The sequence below is a fragment of the Anguilla rostrata genome, chromosome 11, assembly GCF_018555375.3.
Source record: "Anguilla rostrata isolate EN2019 chromosome 11, ASM1855537v3, whole genome shotgun sequence".
NCBI classification, from domain to species: Eukaryota; Metazoa; Chordata; class Actinopteri; order Anguilliformes; family Anguillidae; genus Anguilla; species Anguilla rostrata.
Genome location: NC_057943.1, coordinates 26969920 through 26990538, shown reverse-complemented (window position 1 = coordinate 26990538; position 20619 = coordinate 26969920). Strand labels below are relative to the sequence as shown.

Genomic DNA, 20619 nt, shown 5'->3' with positions numbered 1-20619 from the left:
ATATATATATATATAAATTTGGCACCCTATGTGGGGCTATACATATCCAATTTCTCCCCAAATTTGGAATTTCCAATTGTCTGCAACTGCATCCACGTTCATGCGCCATACCCGCTACCAATTCGGGAAAGTGTGGACGTCCCCGGTTCTCCAATGAAACGCACAGTGTCACCAGAAGCTTCTTTTCACATCGTAGACTACAACAAAGCTCGCATAGAGTGGATTCAGAGGAAGACCTTTCATATGCAGCTTTAACATGCAGTCAACAGTCATCCGATTGACCAGCAGGGGTCGCTAGATTGCGATGAAACGCAGACCACTAACGTGAACCCTCCCATAACCTGGTGATGGCCTCACCCTATGGAACTGACCAGTCACAGCCAGCACCGGCACGTTATGGATTTGATATGAGACCATGCACCACAGCGTTCTGCCATGGTGAGCCACCCAGCAGCCAAATCGCTCGCCGTTTATCCTGTCAGTCTGTGTATTAGGTTCGCTGGAGATATCCTCATTGTGATCACTGCAAGAGTACACCAGGGTACTGTTCTGGTCCTGTTGTCCTTTAGGCATGCTGTGTCCGCAATTTTGTTGCTCTCTTACTTCTGTGTTTTAACTTTTTTTGGCAGAATAAGCTCAGTGTACCAGCATGAGAGTTGCTCCAGGCCACGTTTCTCTGACCTCACCATACCTCATACTCTTTTTCCTGCTCTACCACTTTAAAAGCCCAAGGCCTAGCCTTAAACCTCAACACGCCCAATGCCCAGCCTAAAACCTCTACTGCCCAAAGCCTAGCCTAAAACTGCTACTGCCAAAGGCCTTGCCTAAAACCTCTACAGGCCCAAGGCCTAGTCTAAAACCTCTACAGGCCCAAGGCCTAGGCTAAACCCTCTTAAAACCACTACTGCCCAAGTCCTAGCCTAAAGCCTTTACGGGCCCAAGGCCTAGCCTAAAACCTCTTAAAACCACTACTGCCCAGGTCCTAGCCTGAAACCTCTACAGGCCCAAGTCCTAGCCTAAAACCTCTACAGGCCCAAGGCCTAGCCTAAAACCTCTTAAAACCACTACTGCCCAGGTCCTAGCCTGAAACCTCTACAGGCCCAAGGCCTAGCCTAAAACCTCTACAGGCCCAAGGCCTAGCCTAAAGCCTCTTAAAACTACTACTGCCCGAGTCCTAGTCTAAGAACTCTACAGGCCCAAGGCCTAGCCTAAAACCTCTACAGCCCCAAGGCCTAGCCTAAAGCCTCTTAAAACTACTACTGCCCGAGTCCTAGCCTAAGAACTCTACAGGCCCAAGGCCTAGCCTAAAACCTCTACAGCCCCAAGGCCTAGCCTAAAACCTCTACAGCCCCAAGGCCTAGCCTAAAGCCTCTTAAAACTACTACTGCCCGAGTCCCAGCCTAAAAACTCTACAGGCCCAAGGCCTTGCCTAAAACCTCTACAGGCCCAAGGCCAAGCCTAAAATCTGGCATAAACCCCTACATTGACCTTTATTTGGCATACCATACTGTACTTGCCCTATCTTGGGTATCGTCTTTTTAAGAGTCTCCAATTTTAGAGCACGGAACTTTTTTCTCACCATTACAGTGCATCTCTCTATCTGCTGGCCTTATTACCCATTCTTTCAGTGTGCGTACATTACTGTGATGTGTGATATATACACATGGTCTGGAAACAATGAAAAAGAAAAGAGCCTGTAGAGTGCCCTCAGCATGATGTCCAGTGGCAGAGGAAAACAAAAAACTCAGAAGAATACTGTGTCTCATTACAGAATGCAAAACATTTGAAATCACTCAACAATATGAGCAAGGAGATGTAAAACTCATAATTAGCACATTTTTCAAACTGAGCCAGTGATCAAGTTCTCAAATGTGGATCTCTACAGGCTTTAGATAAAGCATAGCTGAAGACCCTATTCAAATGTGAAGCTTCAATTAAAGAAAAAAGACTTCAGGAAGAGATCGATCCTGCTGGGTTAATTTTGCATGGCTGATGGGGGACTCAACACAAAAACAGCTGTTTCTGTAAAATGGCAAAACATATGTGCATGTAAAGACCTTGAAATTAATCCTGTACTTTTGTCATATTCATCTTCTGATCTCAAATCCAAATACCTTAAAATTTTACAGCAAAAATAACAAATTTCACTCTACCATTACCATACTTTTGAAGGCCATTGTAACTGCCTCATCTTCTGCAAAATGACCATCATTAGTGCCTCAAAATAATTGGAATAACTGCACAAATAATTGCCACAAAATGTAATAATTGCCAAAAAATTACCACAAATAACTGACTTATATTGACTGCAATAACTGCCACAAAGTAACCTCAATAACTGCTACAAAAAACTGGTACAACAGCTCCAAAACAACCACTATAATTGTGATCACTGCCGCAATTTTAATGGATAACTTTAGCTTTTTTTTTTCTTTTTTTTACTTTGACCCATTCTTCCTAACTAATTCCGCCGTGCTGATCGGTATTGAAAATAATTTTGTCTATTATTTTCTTTGTGGAGCTTTGGTCACCCCGAGAACTACGTAAGTCACTCCAATGTAGTCTAATGGGACCATGCAAACAAGCCGTGAAATGCCTTCTAAATGTGGTTTTACACCCAATGAAAGCTCGATTAGCATATACAAATGTATTTAACAGATGACCGTGAGCAGTTATTGCTCCAATAACTTTAATAATAATGTTCATTTCTGAAATGGTTTTGCACTGTAGACACATGTCCTTACTTGTACTGTTGCAGGCTGTATTCATGTGCACAGGGGGTGTGTTAGTAGAATTGTTCACTACTGTAACTTTCTTGGCAGTGCATCGCGCATTTCTCTGCCTGCCGTAGTTCTCATTGAGAATGATGTATGCTTCCGCTAAAAAAAGTAGTGCGTCAATTGAGTCACCAAATGGCCAGTAATGGACTGATGGAAAATCATGTAAATGAATGTCCCCTTCAGGCAATGCAGTCATTATTTTGAGGAAGTTTAATTTATGGCCTGGCCCCATTAGACTGCATTGCAAAGCCATTTGCAAAGCAGAGTGGAGCAGTTCACGGAGTGACCAAAGCTCCACAAAGAAAGATGTGACAAAATAATAATTATTATCAATCAGCATGGAGGAAAAAATGGGTTGAAAAAAAATGCTCCTTTAACAGGTGGGTAGCACGTTGGTGCAGTGGGCAGCACTGTTGGTGCAGTGAGTAGCACGTTGGTGCAGTGAGTAGCACGCTGGTGCAGTGGGCAGCACTCTTGCCTCACAGCAAAAATGTCCTGGGCTAGAATCCGGCCTGTGCTTTTGTGTGCAGTTTGCATGTTATCCTCGTCTCCACGTAAATTGCCCATAGGTATGAGTGTGTGAGTGAATGGTGAGTGAATGGTTTGTGTGCAATTGATTGGTGGCCTGTCCAGGGTGTAGTCCTGCCTCTCGCCTAATGCATGCTGGGATAGGCTCCAGCACCTCCCGCAACTCTGCCTAGGATAAGTAGGTATAGATAATGGATGCATGGATCCTTTAACATACAAGAATGTACTGCACTGTTGAGGGCAGGAATGTCAATACCCAATTACAGATATAGCACATAATTTTTTTTTGATGATCTTGTATAAGGTGAAACTTGTGTATAAATAGAGTCAGGATCAACAAAACAATAGCAGCCAGGACATCGGCAAACCCGATGAGGAATCTGCAGGGTCCACATGCCCCTGCTCCAAACTGCTGCTGGTGCCAGGGCCTGCCGTCCTCAGGTTGGCGTGGGGCAGATCGTCTGCAGAAAGGCCATGCGTTCCTCCCGGGCACAGAGACATTCCAGCAGAGGCGTTTGGATTGGCAGAGTTGCACTCGATGATGCGTCATTGTGTTTACTCCAACAGTAGAATAGAAAGTGAGCATTCCGCATATTTGGGGGAGGTGCCGCCTGCGCTCCATTGCGCAAGGGGGGCAGTATGGAAGTGTGATGGTATTGGATGAACACAATTAAGGTGCAGATTATATATATATATATATATATATATATATATATTGCGTCTGTATAAGCCAAATAAAATAAAAAAACAGACATATTTATAGTCATTAGAGATGATTAAAAGCAAGAGATGATTAGAAGCAAGAAAGGAATGTTTATAAATGATTCGAGCTTGACTTACGACTAGAAACGGTAATCAAATTCTACAGAAGTTTGTTTATTGCTGCGTCTTGGCCACTGTTAACAATTGCTGGTCATTGTTTTACTAAACAAATGAAATGACATTTTGCCTCAACCAGACTTTCAACTAGAATTTCATGTCAGTTATTAAACAGCTTAAATGATTCTTCAGTTTTGTACTGAAGTGACTAATGTACCTCTGATATACAGTAGTATAAACACTTGTTTATTTCATTTCTCTATCTCCAGCAGTCTTGGATCTGGAAGTCTGTGTGCATCAAAGGGTTCTATACATGAGCTGTGGCTGATGTGAGTGTGGGCATTGTGGGTGTGGTTGATGTGGGTGTGGCTGCTGTGGGTGTGGCTGCTGTGAATGCGGTTCATCTGGCTGTGGCTACAGTGGGTGTGGCTAGCTAAAGCTCTACTCCTCAATGTACTCTTGCACTCTGCAGCTCCTGACATAGGTTGAGATAGTAGGCTAGTGATGATATAGCTCTTCTGTTGATCTGTCTGCAGCACCAATGCACTTGTAAGCCAAAACATGAGTGGACAAAGATCAATGTGAAGCCCAGAAGATTTCAGATGCCTACTGATTCTCAGATTGAAACGTACATTTGTGATTAAATGTACATAATTAAGTTACAATTAAATAATTATTTTCAGGTGAAGCCATTTCAAAGATTATGGTAATGGTTAATTATACAATTAACCTTTTTTCATTTGTGTAGCCTAAATAGTTTACTTTTGATAAATTGTATGTTATTAATTAATCTGCAAGGAACAGTGTAGCACTAGCTACATAGACATTTGTCATCCGTTCATTTGTCAGCACCTGGCTTATGCGTACCGAAGTCATCTTCATCCCAACACAGTTGTGAACAGGTTGTAATATCATCTCAACACAAACAGCCTTCACTGCTCGTGTCTGCGTATGATGCCAGCGCATCTGCTTTGGAATGCATGTGTAAGTCCTGCAGTCTTTCCCATTCATCCTCCACATAACTCCACCTTTGGTAAGAACACCAAAGGAGGATGGCGACTATAAATGCAACAACGAAACGGCATTCCATAATTTTTTTTTTTTTGTGTGTCCCTGCTTAATTCCTGACCAATGAACAAATGACATCTACAAACATGTGACCTGCGGACAAATCCTGATCCACTTGGTTTGGAGCTGTGTGAAAGCATTACGTACCAAGAAAAAAAAACAACAATGTACCAATATCATTCTGGTTTAGACTAAGCAATCAGACTCTTAGGTGAGAAAGCACCCCAAAATTGTCAGTCATTGTGAAATTCACCCCCAACCAATCTTATTGAACCTCCTTAAAAAAAGACATCAAACTTTTTAAACTCTGTTCTTTTTGTTCAGATGGTTATTCAACCTCCTTAAAAATATAATTAAACTTTTAAATCTCTCTCTACTCAGATAGAAAGGCCTTGCAGTTTATTTATTAGGGGAACTGTTATACTTTTCAGCCTGGAGCCAATTGAATCATGTGATAGGAATGCACAGTATAGTACCATTAAAAGGATCATTTGAAGAAGATTAGAATGCTCACCTTTCCCACTTATTGTTGAATTAAAAGACACATATTGTAAGATGGGAGACACTTTGCGACTGCTGTGCATCCTTCAATACTTTAGCGATCTCCTGCAGCATAATGTCATTTCAAAGGCACATCAATGTGAGCCTTCTATTCACTGAATATGCTGTCAAAATCACATTGCCTCTGAGGCAGGCAAATTGCTGGCACTGCTGCTTTGCAAAATCCATCCATTTTAATTTGTACTTCAGAATGTATTATAAGAGAAGTTCTCACCAACGGTTACTGGCAAGTACCCCGCAGGGTCTCATAGAATTTCCATAGGTCATCTATTCATTGGCTGGATGGTTTTTTCACTCAGCTTTTTTTGAGTGAACTTCCAGGCATGTATCTTTGGTTCAGCACCTTATATAACAATCATTTTGCATTTAATTAATTTCTGGGTCTGAGGGATTTGTAGCGAACGCATTCGTTCAGTGGGCTCTCTGCTCTTCACACGTCAGATGGCCACGCACCTTACAGTACATTACCAGGTTTCAGCTTGGCATTGACTGCCTCGCTTGATGTTTACTACACAAAGCAGGTTCCGTTCGAAATATCACGCACCTCTCTCACTCATTTGCCATTCCTGCAGGATCTAGTTTTTCATTTTGACCCTTTCACAAGTCATGTACCTGCGGGGACACACACACCAGTGATTTGCAGGTACAGTACTGATTATTTTTTAAGGAACAGTGGTAGAAGCCCTATGAGTGCATGCTTAATGTGTTAATATTGCTTTACCCTTAAAAAGAAAACAATAGCTGGTCAGTGCATTGCTTTACTTGACCTGGGTACCTATTGTTTTTCAAACACTCTTGCCTGCAACATATTAAACTCAGTATGACAGCATTTGCATTATGAATACTGTCTGCCTCTGGAATATTACGTGATCTAATGTGGACCAGATAGTATGTAAAATACTTACAGTAAAATGAATTGCATTGAAACAGCACATCATGCACATGCATGCACTAAAAATGACAAAACTATATACTGCAACGTCATGCCAATATAAATCTTTGTAAAAACTGTTGAATTTTGATTGCAATATTTAGGCCAATGTGGAAACTTATATGAAACCATATGAAAAAGTAAAAGCCGGTTTTTATTTTCACCTTAAAATCTGCAACTAATTTAGACACAAGAAACCAGGCTAAGTGACATTACAGTGGAATTGGTTGCTTCATTTGAACTGTGGATCTCCAGGACCGAGGTCGGCCACACCTGCTGTAACTGGTTTTTATAGTTTCAAACAAACGGCTGAATGTTCCGAACAGCGCAACCTGCGCTGCAGGATGAACTACATTCGCGGATTCTCACGATCTCGCTGCTTAATCGAGAAGAAACAAACCAAGGCCTTGGGAAAATCTAGCACATTGCGCTAGGGCTGCATACTGATTTGATTGATGCAAAGAGAGGCATCAAAAAATTCAAAGCTAAGAAAATGCATGCGACATTTGCAAGCACGGGGCTGATCTTGCAGATTTGTTCTGTTGCATAATTTGGAACTTCTTCAAAAAAAAAAGTTTTACCTTTTTACCTGAGAAGCATTCAGAATTAATGCACCCGCCTGGGCGGTTCCATCATCTGATGGCTTTTCGCAATGAGAATTCACCTGGGGGGCTTCAGCGTAGCCCTCGCTGCACACAAGTTCACCGTGTGCTCAGCAGCTTGCCCCCCAAGTGCGCCCAGCACACCGAGCCATTTTTGGGGAAAGAGAGCAGTGAATGGAGAGCTTAACGGACCACCAGGACGCTCTCATAAAACGGGTACAAAAAAGGGCCTGAAATGGTACAAATGCACATCGCTGGGGTGGCACCCTATAGGTATATTAACTTGAACCGCTAGCCGGCAGTACGTGATTCACTTGTAGCTTTTTTGCATGTGAAAGGTACTCAAAATAGAAAGTTACTGTACCTTCAAGGTACGTTTGGGAAATTTGTTCCTTGAAAAACAAAAAATTTGTACCTCCACTGTGCCTTTATTTCTGAGAGTGCAGGGGTCTGGCCTCCTGGGTGACATCGGCCCTTGCCAGAGAGGCAGTTTGGTCAGATGCCTGCTAGGGGAAACAGACAGACAGCCTCTGAGGACGCTTTACTTACTGGCCCCACCCTAACCTGATAAAGCCACGCCCCCCTCTCCACGAGCAGAAGCGGAGTAGTGTAAAGTTATGCAACATAACGTATCGCACGCTCATCAGTGCACTCTGTCTGAATCATGGGCTGACAGATTGTGCCATGGGTGGAATTCCTATCTGACACTATGATTTCTTGTTCTCCTTAAAATGGAGGGCGTAGGTCGGGCAATGAAAACGCTTCCACCTCCAGCAGATGACAGCTCCGGGTAGTGGAGTCGACGCACGGCTCGTCGAACTTTTAATTCTAATGCCCTGACACGTTTGGAGTTTGCAGTTTGAGGACCAAAGCTCACCCGAAGATCAGAGATCGCAGGAGAGACTGAGTGTGGCAGAAAGCATGTTCACTCACATGATTCACTCGATTTAATTGCGTCAGATTCGTTTATGCGATTCGTTTGGATCGTTTGAATGATCGCTCACTCGCAGAGACATGACTGTTGAGTGGCTGCGAGAAAGAATCGGTGTGTAAAGAGGGTGTGGCCGAGCCTGTTTAGATGTGCTCAGTCTATACACTAAAAGCATCTATCAAGGATATGAGGGTTGAGAAGAACTTTTTAATGAACAGCGAAACCGGTTTATGCAACCGCAGAGATATTTTATGGAGGGAGGTGCATGGAAAATGTTTCACCATTTAAGGCAACATCACCCTCACCACCTCTACCATCAGTTTCGTGCAGCAAAGGCACTTGACACCTGCCCTTCCCAAAGCACAAACAAAAGAATCCCCTCCTCCCTTTAAAATGAAAGGTGTCACTGTCATTTGTACAATGAAGCAAAGACAAAAGGAAATCTATGTGACGAAGCCACGAAGCCCTATTGGGGTGTGGTGGCACTGGTGATTTAGAGAGTGGCAGTAGGTTTACATAAGTGTGTGTACACAGTCCAGCGTGAGGCATTGTGGGATGCATTCACTCGCTGAAGCCTTGGGGCATTGTGGAGGAGAAAGCTGTGAATCTGAAGCATCGTTAAGGGTTCCCATAACTCCCCTGTAAATACAACTCACCCCTGGATTACCGGGACATTTCAGTTGAATTCTGGGGGTCACTTGGCTGTGAAATGGCTTTAGAGGTTTTTGTTTTTGATACTTTTTTCTTCATTCAATGAAATTTTCCATATAGGGAGGTCATCATGGTTTCTTGTGTTCCTGATGCTTGTCCTTGTCATGCACGTGTGCCCAACCTGTTAAGCTGTAGTTCCATAGACCATTGCCAATGCTGACCTGTGCCACAGCCCAGGGTTTAGCAGGGAAGGTAACAGAATCATGATCACCCGAGGTCCAATAACAGGACTCTTGGGTGACCGAGGACCAATCACAGGTCTCTGGGGCAACTGAGGGCCAATCACTGGGCTCCGGGGCAACTGAGGTCTAATAATAGGTCTCCGGGTGAACTGAGAACCAACTGCATGTCTCTGGGATTACTGAGGGCCAATCACAGTTATCCGGGGTGACTAATGGTCAATCACAGTTATCTGGGGCTCAGCAAGAAGAATCCATGCTGCATGGCTGGCCTAAAATTAGCAGTCAGCTATATGTAAAACTGATAGTGACATTTATCCTGACATTATCCCAACAGTTCTTTCATCGTGTTTGGCTAATTATTTTGCAAAATCTGGTGAAATAAAGCTTCAGGTCAGAAATGTTGTGTTGAATTTCCTCAGATGGTCACCTGACAATGAAGTCTGGAACATCTTGACGTGGAATCTGATTTATGCTGTTCTGCTCACATGAGAAAAATGTTCATTTCTTTAACGTCTGAAATATTTTCCCTAATCTACGTACAGTCACTGCATATCAAATCTGGCCAAGGACCCCAGGGGTCCCTAGACCTCATGTTGAAAAGCCAGGAACTAATGCTTTTAATTTTCTGCAATGTGCTTTATGATACATCATTCCTTTAGAAGGGGCAACATTTTTAATTGAGCAAATCTATGAATCCCTTTGACTAACTGGTGGGTTACAGCATCAGCCAGAAAAAATGCATGAATATGTCCACACTGCTATGAAGCATCCTAAATTCTTTCCACACTCCAGCTGGGGTTCTCCACTTATATGTGTCTTGGGTGTATATTTTTATGCCAACTAGTTGTTCTGTCTTAATTTTTAGCAGTCATAAAACATAACTAACTGCCTAGTGTTTTCACGGTCTCATTCTCAGTCCATTGATGATTTGAAAATCACCACTCTAGATGGCAAGTGCATTGAAAATAATGAATCTTGTTTTAGTTATTAGTTTCTCTTAATGAAGAGAAAACTCAGCAAATTTGTTTGTAAAAAACCCTTATTAGACTATGTAGACCTGCTTTACATGCATGGTTTCAGTTATTTTGCACCTTACAGTTGGAGCAATCTTCAAAAAAATCTTAAACTTGACAAATTACTTTCAATTGCTGACTTTAAAGATGTAATTCATGACTCTGTGACTGAAATATGCTCCTGCCTTTAACCTCTGCTCCGCTTTTTTATTCACGGTTACTGTACACAGAGGTCTCATTCCCCATTTGATGTTGGTAACTCGTTTGTCTACTGTCTTGTGTAACTGTGTCTTTTATGTCAGGTCCCCCTTGGAGATTTGGATCTCAATGGGGTTTTTATGTTTAAATCAAGGTTAAATAATTAAAAAAAATAATTAGGGATCATTGGTTTAAATTATAGACTGTCAGGTTAAATAAGCTGGGACCTAACTGCTGAAACTGTGGGCAACTAGATATTGAAACTAAATGATGCATAAGTGTCATGGGAAAAAAGTATAAGTAAAAAATTTTGAACAATTTGAGATCACAAGATTGGGACTAACAAGAAAGGGCACACAGGGGCATGACCCAAGGTTGAGTTTTAATACCACTGCCTTAAATTGCAAGACACGCCCTCCCAGAACAGCAAAACGGGAACTGTAAATCTGAGCTGGGTAAATGTCAAAATGTCATAAGTTTTGATTATGGTGCACAAAAAACGCCCTTAGGCATAGATGGGAAGTAGTTTGTGAGTTGTGTGGAATTCTGGACTAACGGAATGCTAGCGACTTCTGATCTGCTCAGTTCTGCGATGTGAACTGAGAAAACCATCATCACATTGACATTGCATTACTGCCATTTGACAGATGCTCTTATATAACTTATGATGAGAAAACAAGTGCATAAATCAGTGGTTAAGAGCAACAGTAACCCTGGAGGGGTAAAAAATGAGTAAACTGCTCTGTGGGCAAACCAAGTGCAGGCAAAGTCTTTGTTTGAGTGCGAGTTTCCTGCATTCAAACTTCTGGTGTGCTACTGGAGTATGAATGACCAACTATGACATTTATATCTAGGCTAAATTTAGCAGGTTCACTTATCCAGACAAACTTATATACCCTGGTACATTATCTGCATTAGGCCTACATACAGTACACCTTTAGGGTGGCATGAGGATCACAACTGATAGTAGACCAGTTACAGTAGACCACTGTTTCTCAACCTTTAGTCCCAAAGTAGCCTACCCCTAATCTATATTAATTTTCCTCTGGACCAGTCTCATGATTAATTAAGGTCGTTACCACCTGTGTTCCAGGACTTGAACAGGTGTTAGTGTCAGCACAATTCTTGTTTCGCTCATAACCGTTTGCTTTGTCCTTGAACTCTTCATTTGTTCAGTTTCGACGACAAGATTTTCACACTCAGCATTAAGGATTTGACTGATTTCAGAGTAGGTAGCCTACCTACTCCAATGGACAAAGTGCCCTATTTTAAATAATAATAATGGATGGATGGCCATAAAACGGACAGTTGGGATCTGGCAGGTCCCCATGCGTACTCACCAGAGTCAGTGAGAATTCTGCATTAATCTGCCATGCCATTATACACGCTAGCGTTGCCTTGTAAATCTAATCGTTATTATTACAATTTCTACAGTTTGACATGCTAGCCATACAGTATATTCAGTTAGCTTGGCTACAACCGAGTCATATAAAGTTGTACAAAATGACGAAGCGAAAACTGACCTAGTGTTAGCAATGTTATTAGAGGTACGAGGGTGAATCAGATTCTGGGGAGGAAATGAATATCTATGACAGTGACAGTGTGAGGAGTGTGATGGTGAGCCAGAAATAGGCTACAGAGGTAGTGCACAAAAGTTGTTCTCTGTACAGCTGTACAGTGGTGTTATGTCATCGACATAAAGAAGAGTCCGTTTCTTGTGTTAACTCGCCTCGTGTCGCATACCCCGTCAGCCAATACTCCCACATAGACCTATATTATCTATGAGAACGCCATGGGAAATTAGTTTCATATTCCTTCAAAAACATCACTTTAAATCAATATTTTGTCTCAAATTATTAATCGCTTTCTTTTGTAAGATAATTAGCCGTGTAATTAGTGTGATTGTCCACTCTTAATTGGTCAACTATCGAGAAATAATGACCTTCGTGGAGGCAACCCCTTCCCCTCTGTGTCGGTCATTATTTCTCGATAGCTGACCTCTTCGTAGTGGATTATCCCTTACTTGTAACATGAATGTCTCTTTCTCCCATCTTCCTTAAGAAGGTTAATCAATGTTCATTAGGCATTAAATGACTCTAATTAAAAGCAATTATCAGCTGTGTATTCCTCAGGAATGAAAATGAATTAAGTAAATTGGATAAGAAACCACGTGCAAGGGACTGCTTCAGGACCAGGTTCGCAATGCGCATGTCTGAACCGCCAGTCCGCCACCTTCCCCGTCTCGCAGGTGGGGGCCCACGGTGCGCGTGGTGAGCGCTGCAGTTTTGTGGGCGGCCCGCCCCGGTCCCACGTGGAGATGAGTCGTGGCAAGGCAGGCTGGAACAGGTGCCTGCAAATGGTATCCAAGCTCAGGCAGAGAAGGTACCATCCGCCTCCATCCCGCCCCCCCCCCCCCACCCCCCATCTCACCGCGTGCCGAACCCCTGAGCCGGGAGGCCTCGGGACAGAACTCTACTGCCTGTCCCGGCCTGTCGGGCATTATCGTTTTACGCTGGGGATCACCCAGGCCATTTTGTCTCATTCAAGCTGACAGCTACGGCAGTTCTTCCACTGCCAGAACCAGGAACAGCCCGTAAGCCACTGCAGGTTTAATTTCCCCCCATCAGGCTCCTTATGTAAGAGTTCATAATGTTCTGTCTCCTACAGAGCATGCATGAGTGGAGAAACACGTTTTTCATTATTACATTGCCTCTCAATTATTCAAATACAAAATGTGGAGCGGTTACTATACACCGATCAGCCACAACATTAAAACCACTTAACTAATATGGTGTAGGTCCCCCTCGTGCCGCCAAAACAGCTCTGACCCGTCAAGGCATGGACTCCACCTCTGAAGGTGTCCTCTGGTATATTTGGATTTCTGTATATATTTGTATCTACTGTATATTTGCATCTGCTGTAAATTTGTATCTGATTGTGTTACTTTGTTGTCTTTGATGCTGCAACAGTGCAAGTTCCCCCCGGGGATCAATAAAGTACACTACTACTACTACTTATTACATTATTGGTTTTTATTACATTATTAGTTGCTACAGGGCTATAAGGAGCTAAGATATTTTTAGAGGATTAATTATTTCCACATGATTTTAAAAACTTTCGATGGGTCAGATCTGTTTTGGCGGCACAAGGGGGACCGACTCAATATTAGGCAGGTGGTTTTAATGTTGTGGCTGATCGGTGTATATACAGTGATGAGAAAAAGAAATTATACTGTCTTTCAATTCTATGGTTTCACGTATTAGGACATGACTAACCTTCATGTGGTCCTCACTATGTCTCTCAACTGAGCGTGTGTGTGTGCACGTTCTTGTGTTTTTTATGTGTCTGTGTTTGTGTGTGGGTGTGAATGCCTGTGTTTGTTTGTGTGTGTGTGTGTGTGTGTGTGTGAGTTTCTGTGTTTGTGTGTGTGTGGGTGTGTGTGCCTGCGTGCTTGTGTAGTCTGCAGGGAATGAGATTTAGCCCCCTGATCCTGGGAAGGCCGTTGACCATTTCAGCAGTTGCACATATACCAAAGCAGCTCCCGTTGAGCGCCTTCCACACAGGCCCGTTTCTTTGCATAGGCGAACTAGGCCACTGGGCGTAGCTCCAAAGCAGGAGGGAGAAAAGCTTCGCTTAATTTATCTGACGTCCCGTCTACTTTTAAACGTCTGTCAAACTGGCTTCCGATGCGCTCATTTCATTTTGGAATAAACCGATGCTCGAGCTACAGTGCACACGTCACAGTTCCGCTGAAATTCCTCGGCCCGACTGTGACACTCGCAGTTTGATAACGACAGCAGGGCTGGCCTGAGAGAGATGGAGTGTGGGCATGAAGGGTGGGCTTGTGCAGGCGTAAGGTCAACGTTTACAGACCATGCTGTCTGATGACGATGGGACTGCAAGCCATAGGCGCTTCTGCAACGTGATCTCAAGTGAAGACAAGTTCCATTAGGCCCTAAATGATCATAATCAATGATTTTGTTTTACCATGTCTATTAATTGTTCAGCCCATTTAATTAAGGCGGGTGACAAGAGACAATGGGCTGATTGCTGTTGGAAAGATTTTGTCATGTGTACAGTACGTGTAATTAACTTCAGGCATTTCCACGCAGTAAAATGTCCAGTATTCATTCAACTCTTAACAGTATTAATTCAAGTCTTTACAAATGACATTTGGTCCCACATTCCCGAGTGGAACCAAATGTTATGTGTTAGTTAACACTATTAGAGTTGAATTAATTATGGATATTTTACTGTGCACAAGGGACAGGTGAAGATGTTGTGTTATCAAATACATTGGTGAGTAGATGCGATCATTGACCTGTTTTATGGAAGCTAAAATACCATAAAGTTGAATGCATGCTTGCATAACGGCTTTGAGTGGATTCACTTACAGCAAATTGGAGGAAAAGAATGGCAACTTACAGTTCAGGCCAAATAACATAACTTACCACAACTGTTAGGGTCCCAGAGGTGTGCTGTTAGGGTCCCAGAGGTGTGCCGTTAGGGTCCTAGAGGTGTGCTGTTAGGGTGCATATGTGCACTGTTAGGGTGCATTTGGGCACTGTTAGGGTCCCAGAGGTACACTTTTAGGGTCCCAGAGGTTTTTAGTGTCAGAGGTACAGTTTGTGTAATAATACAATACATAATAATACAATAATACATAAATATGACATCTTTATTTAGCAAAAAACAGGAGAAATGTGTAGGACCAGGATATTGTCCCTTCAGCTGGTGCTGTTTAGGAGACATCAGTAAGAACAAACTGCAGTCCGTATTCACGTTGACGCTAATACCACCGCACATGCTTGAACACGAAGGACACCTCTCCTCACGCCTACAGCAGCCCTCGGCTACTGAGCCACCCGGTATCCACCGAACACAAAACAACTTTATGGCCGGTTTCTGCTGGCGTACCTGTGTTCTCAGGTACTCCGTGACAGTGTCTACCGAGCGTCAGGCTAACGTGCGCGGGTTCTCAGGCACGCAGTGTTTACTGAGTACCAGGCTAAGGTGCGCGGACTCTCAGGCACGCCGTATTTACCGAGCGTCAGGCTAACGTGCGCGGGTTCTCAGGCACGCCGTATTTACCGAGCGTCAGGCTAACGTGCGCGGGTTCTCAGGCACGCCGTATTTACCGAGCGCCAGGCTAACATGCTCGGGTTCTCAGGCACGCTGTCTTTAACGAGCGCGGGTTCTGGCGCGTCTGTCTTGGAGCCACAAACAGGAGCTGATCCAGGTTTTTAGCTGCGGTTTTTCGCGGATTTACGTGATTTTAAAAGCGGTACTTTCAGATTCCGGAGTTTCTGCACCTGTGAATACAATATGCACCTGTGAATACAATATGTGTCAAATATACACAGGAGCTTATTAGGATTTTAAAGCAACATAGTAATACATTTTATCCAAACATGCTCTATGTATTTATCTCAGTTCCAAAAAATATAAACAATATATATGGTTAATGGTTGCAATTTACCTGTTCTAGATGACGTTTAGTAATGAAAGTGTCATTCATTTTGTGTGATAAAGATGTGATTTATATTTAACAAATCAGCTATAATGAAGGCATGGAGGGTGTAGATCATGTTAATCTGTGAAAATTTGAAATGAAATAAGGGTTTTGTACAGCACATTATTGATATCTATTGTTTTTAACAGACATTTTAAATTATATGATTTTTATTTTTTTGTTTATCTTATATTCGAAGAAACCATACAGGCAAAAAGACAAACTTAAAGCATATACAGGTGATGAACAACTAATAGAAACCCAAAGCATGAACCAAATTTGCACTGGTTAAGTCAAGTGTCATTTGTCTTTTACTAACAAAAATTTAGTTTGACACAACCACAAGATATTTCCTGGTGATGCCTATACCTACACATGCAACCTCTTTACAAGCAGCAGGAAGCGCTTTCCCTGGTCATTTGCTGGTCAGTTAATGGTAAAACTTGAAACCAATTCATGCATAAGAGAGTCTGTATCTCAGCAGAGCGTTCTGGTAAAATAAATGTTTGTTTAAAAATGGAATGATTTTATGCTGAAGGCATGTGCACATATTTCAAATTTGGCATATTTAATCCTTCCTTGTCTTTGTGAACACAATGACAGCTTTGTCAGACAGCATACCATTGAAAATATTATTGTTGCAATGTGGGCCCAACAGAAGAACGTCAGTGTCGAAATGGAAAATTCACTTTGCTGCTTTGTGTTTCTTCTGCCTGTAGCAGAAGTTACCTGTCAACCGAAACCACACCTTGACTCACGGCACAAATAATGAAAAATAATGACTCCATTAGCTCTGATGTTACCTTCTTAAAATGTGTCGGGACTTTCTAACTTTTGCCCTTTTCCTGTCTACTAAGTGCAAGTAGCAACACACATCTACAAATAATGCTCCTAAGATAATTAGTATTACTCGACTTGAGCAGCTGCCCAGCGATGATTAAAGAATTTAATCTGATGAGTGTAATGCAGCCCTTCACTGCGGGGATGGGCGGACCCGATTGCACTGCAGCATAATTGCCTAAAGAGTCATGCTTCATACCCTACATAATAACTAGCGGAGACAATAAAGTTCTGTGCTCTTGCGGGTTTCCAACAACATGAAGTTCCTCACTCTCCCATTTGTGTCAACAGTGAGAACACTGCCCCCCAATGGAGAACCATGGTAAGCTACAATTGAAATTTAAACTTACTGTTGACCTATTTGCAAAAATGTATTTATATGTTATATTTATATATTTCATATTGCAATACATGCAACAGATTATATATGGCATCATATAAGTGAACCATCATTTTACCAGAAAGTTCTTCTGAGATAAGGACTCTTTTTGAAGAGAGAACTGGAAAATAAGTTTGTGTCCTGTACATAATTGAAACAAGTGGGAAAGTGCCTTTGAACTGAATACCGTCTTTCACCTGAGGGTGGGGTGGATCCACTAACTGGCACTAGTGCTTGACAGCACAGATCCATGCTTCAGTTGTGACATGCTAGCTAGTGGCAACTATATTGTTCCGTTGATTCTGAAGGACCACACCCTCCTGCCAGCGTCAGAATTTAAGAGAATACTGCCCCCTATTAGGGTACGTTGGTAAGCTACTCTTGGAATGTATTCCGTTTTGGCTTGGGAGTGTATTATAATAGATATATATGTAATTTACTGTAATGTAATCAAAGGAGAAATAAGATATATCGATTGTTTTAGTCATTAAGATTTTGTTTCTTGAAGGTTGCACAGAAATATATTCCCTATACTTGCCAGATGTTCGTGTTTTGCCTCACCAGACCCTTGCATGAAGGAATATAACAGACTCCATTTTGAAGTAGATTTGAAGCAGACAAAAGATCAGCGGCGTACACAGCTTCCATTAGACTGGGACCTTTGGATCAGCCTTCCCCAGTAAGTACAGTTTGTCGAGATGTACGAAGAGCCGATCATCTTTCATACTTTACCTGTCTCTCCATGTGATTGTTCCCTTGGCAATACCGCCCTCTAGCGTTGTGAGAAGATCATGTTCACCTGCTGTATAGATATATACTGTAAATTCCATCACACTGAAGCAAGGTTGCATTGGTAGTGTATCCTGGCAGTGAGGTGCCCTGGTATGGATTTCTCTGGGCACTGGGGCTGTGTAGTAGGTCAGCTGACACATCCTGACCTCTGAACTGTGACTCGCTACTAACTGTTCTCAGTTGTGCTTTATAGGCTTTAATGTCTGCTGAATGACTGCCATCTTTAGGCCGGCAGTGACCAGTAGCCTCACAGGGCGATGCATTATTAACAGTAATGCTGTCCAGGGTCAGGGACACTTCACTTGTCCAGGTTCTGCTTCTCATTGCTCTCTAGCACCCCCTGCTGGTCGCTTGCCTGCGGGCTGCTTGCTGAAGCTACATAGGAAGTGTCCTCCTGTGACTGATGTCTGTACACAAGCTTGGCTTGTTAGCTTCAGTGTTTCTGTCTACACCAGTGATACTCAAACCTGGCCCCCGAGGGCAATAGTACTGCTGAGTTTCTTTCTTACCTGATCAATAATTGATTGAAAATTGATCAATTTTAGCTCTGATTGGCCAGAGATTTTGCTCACCTGGTGTTCCAGTCTTGATTAGAAGGGAAGCGTGAAACCCAGCAGTACTACTGGCCTCGAGGGACAGATTTCAGTATCCGTGTTCTGCACGTTCCTGCACCAGCTGGGGAGACTGCAGTATGAACTTGACTGTAAACTACTGGGTATTACAAATTGTGAAGAAAATGAGGTTTAAAAAATTTGAATCAGAAAAAGCAGGATCCGTGAAAAATACATGTTCCATAATCAAATCCCAGAACTTTTAACCATCGGTCAGTTCCCAGATGTAAATTGATTACTCAATGGCAGGTGAAATCAGTGGGGTAGTAATTGCTGGAAGTGCGCAGTCTCCTGGTCACTGACTTTCAACTATGTGGAAAATGAAAAGTTCCCAGAGCAATGGGGTAAACCTGCATGGTGCTGAATATGTATGTTATATGAATGCTTTTTACAACACCCTTAATTGATCTGTTGATTGGCTCAATATAGACCAGAATACAAATGGATCCCCAGGACCATGTTTTGAAACTGCTCTAAACAGTTATAGTGGAGTTAAGGTGGAAAGAACGTTTAGAACCCATTAATCCATATTGAGTGTCTATAGCGACACCTGGTGCACAATCAGTAGAATACATCTTGAGAAACAATATTAATTCTAGTATTGGAGGGCCACATGCTGTGATGGCCTTTGTTTTAACCTTGAAAACAGAAACCAGTTCAGACCCAAGAAACCAGTGGATGTGTGTTAATGTTGGAGTCAACTGCTTTTAATAGCTGGATTTAGTGCTGAGTAATGGAGCAAACCAGCAGACCCTGCATGCCTCCGGGACCAGGGTGGCGAACCTCTGATCTAGTCCCACACATGTCTTCCCCTGTGTTGTCCGCACCTGTTTCTTCATTACCTTGGATTTTGTTGAATTTTTGGAACGTATTTGTCTTTCCTCTGGTTTTTATTTTCTTTTCTGTTTTTGTACTCTTGTATTTGGTAGTTTGTTTTCCAAGAACGCTTACGGGCCCGTCTAACAACTCTCCTGAGAGTCTCCCGAGATCTCACCAGCTGGAGACTATTATCAAAGACGCTGAGGGTAAGCAAACTCAAATCAATGACACAAATGACACATTTTGTGACAAACAGATAGTACAGTACACTTTTAAACGTATGGCTGTTAAACATTCCCTCTTACCTCATCCGGTCACTCTTTTTACCATTCTGTTTCTGCTTGAACTTTATCTGTCCTGAAATGTACTCCTTTTAACCCTTTAAGGTGCGAGAGCACAAATATGTGATTAGAATGTTCTTTCCTGAACATTCTAATGCTAATGTACCAATCACTGTTGGTATGGAAAGCAATGGAGTTCTAGAACTCTGGCTTAGAATTCTGACAGAGTATTCCAATAAACCTCTTCAATGGGTTAAAAACCAACTCAAATAACGGAATGACTTGTTGCAGTTGGCTAAGATTTTTCTACACCACATCTGGCTGAATCAGATGCATCTGTTGGCAGTAATCAGGCAGGAAATAGAATTCCTATGGGAACCGACTATAACATAATCACATTTAAGCGCATGTAATAGACTGGGAATTTGTTCTCACAACCTCTGTCTACTTGGCAGGGTTTTCCCCTTGGTACTTCTGAGAACTGATTAATGGTATTTGGGTAAAACACTTGTTTTCACCATGGGTCCTTCACAGCTATAAATTATGTCTTTTCAAATCTTTTTTTTTGGCCTTGTGTGTAAGAGGGACCAGGCAATGCTGGGTGTCTCACTCGGTTAAGGAAACACCCTGTGGTGCATGGGTGAGCCCCCTGGCCTTGGATCGAATCCAGACTGTGCCAGTGCCGACTGTAGTCGGTGGACCCATAGGGCGGAGCTCTTTCTCCAGCTGAACTCTACGCTAGCTTGTTTGTGGTCTGCGGTGTCAAAAGAAGCAGGCTGGTGACACTATGAGTTTTGGAGGGGCCTCTGTTGTCTTTATTCTCCCAAATCTGCAGTGGAGGCTGTGCATGGACGTGCCTGCAAATCGTAATTGGATATTCCAGAGTAGGGTGGGAACTGGATATACTCAACCCCGCACTGGGTGCCAAATATTACAAAAAACAAACTTATTACATCATTTTCTATCTGGGATTTTCAGACGTAGGAAGACACCTTATCTCCTACGCATACTTGCACACATTAAACCACGACACACCCGGGAACAGATGGGGACCAGAACTC

The 20619-nt window shown here is 42.6% G+C and overlaps 1 long non-coding RNA gene across 1 annotated transcript in view; it reads left to right on the top strand.

Moving 5' to 3' along the window:
* Positions 1 to 19582, top strand: part of LOC135234463 (uncharacterized) — a 71675-nt gene extending 52093 nt beyond the window's left edge. Inside the window, exons 3-4 of the long non-coding RNA XR_010324113.1 lie at positions 17620 to 17734; positions 19388 to 19582. This is a non-coding gene — a long non-coding RNA (uncharacterized LOC135234463). The remainder of the gene's footprint in view (positions 1 to 17619; positions 17735 to 19387) is intronic.
* Positions 19583 to 20619: the final 1037 nt, after the last annotated feature.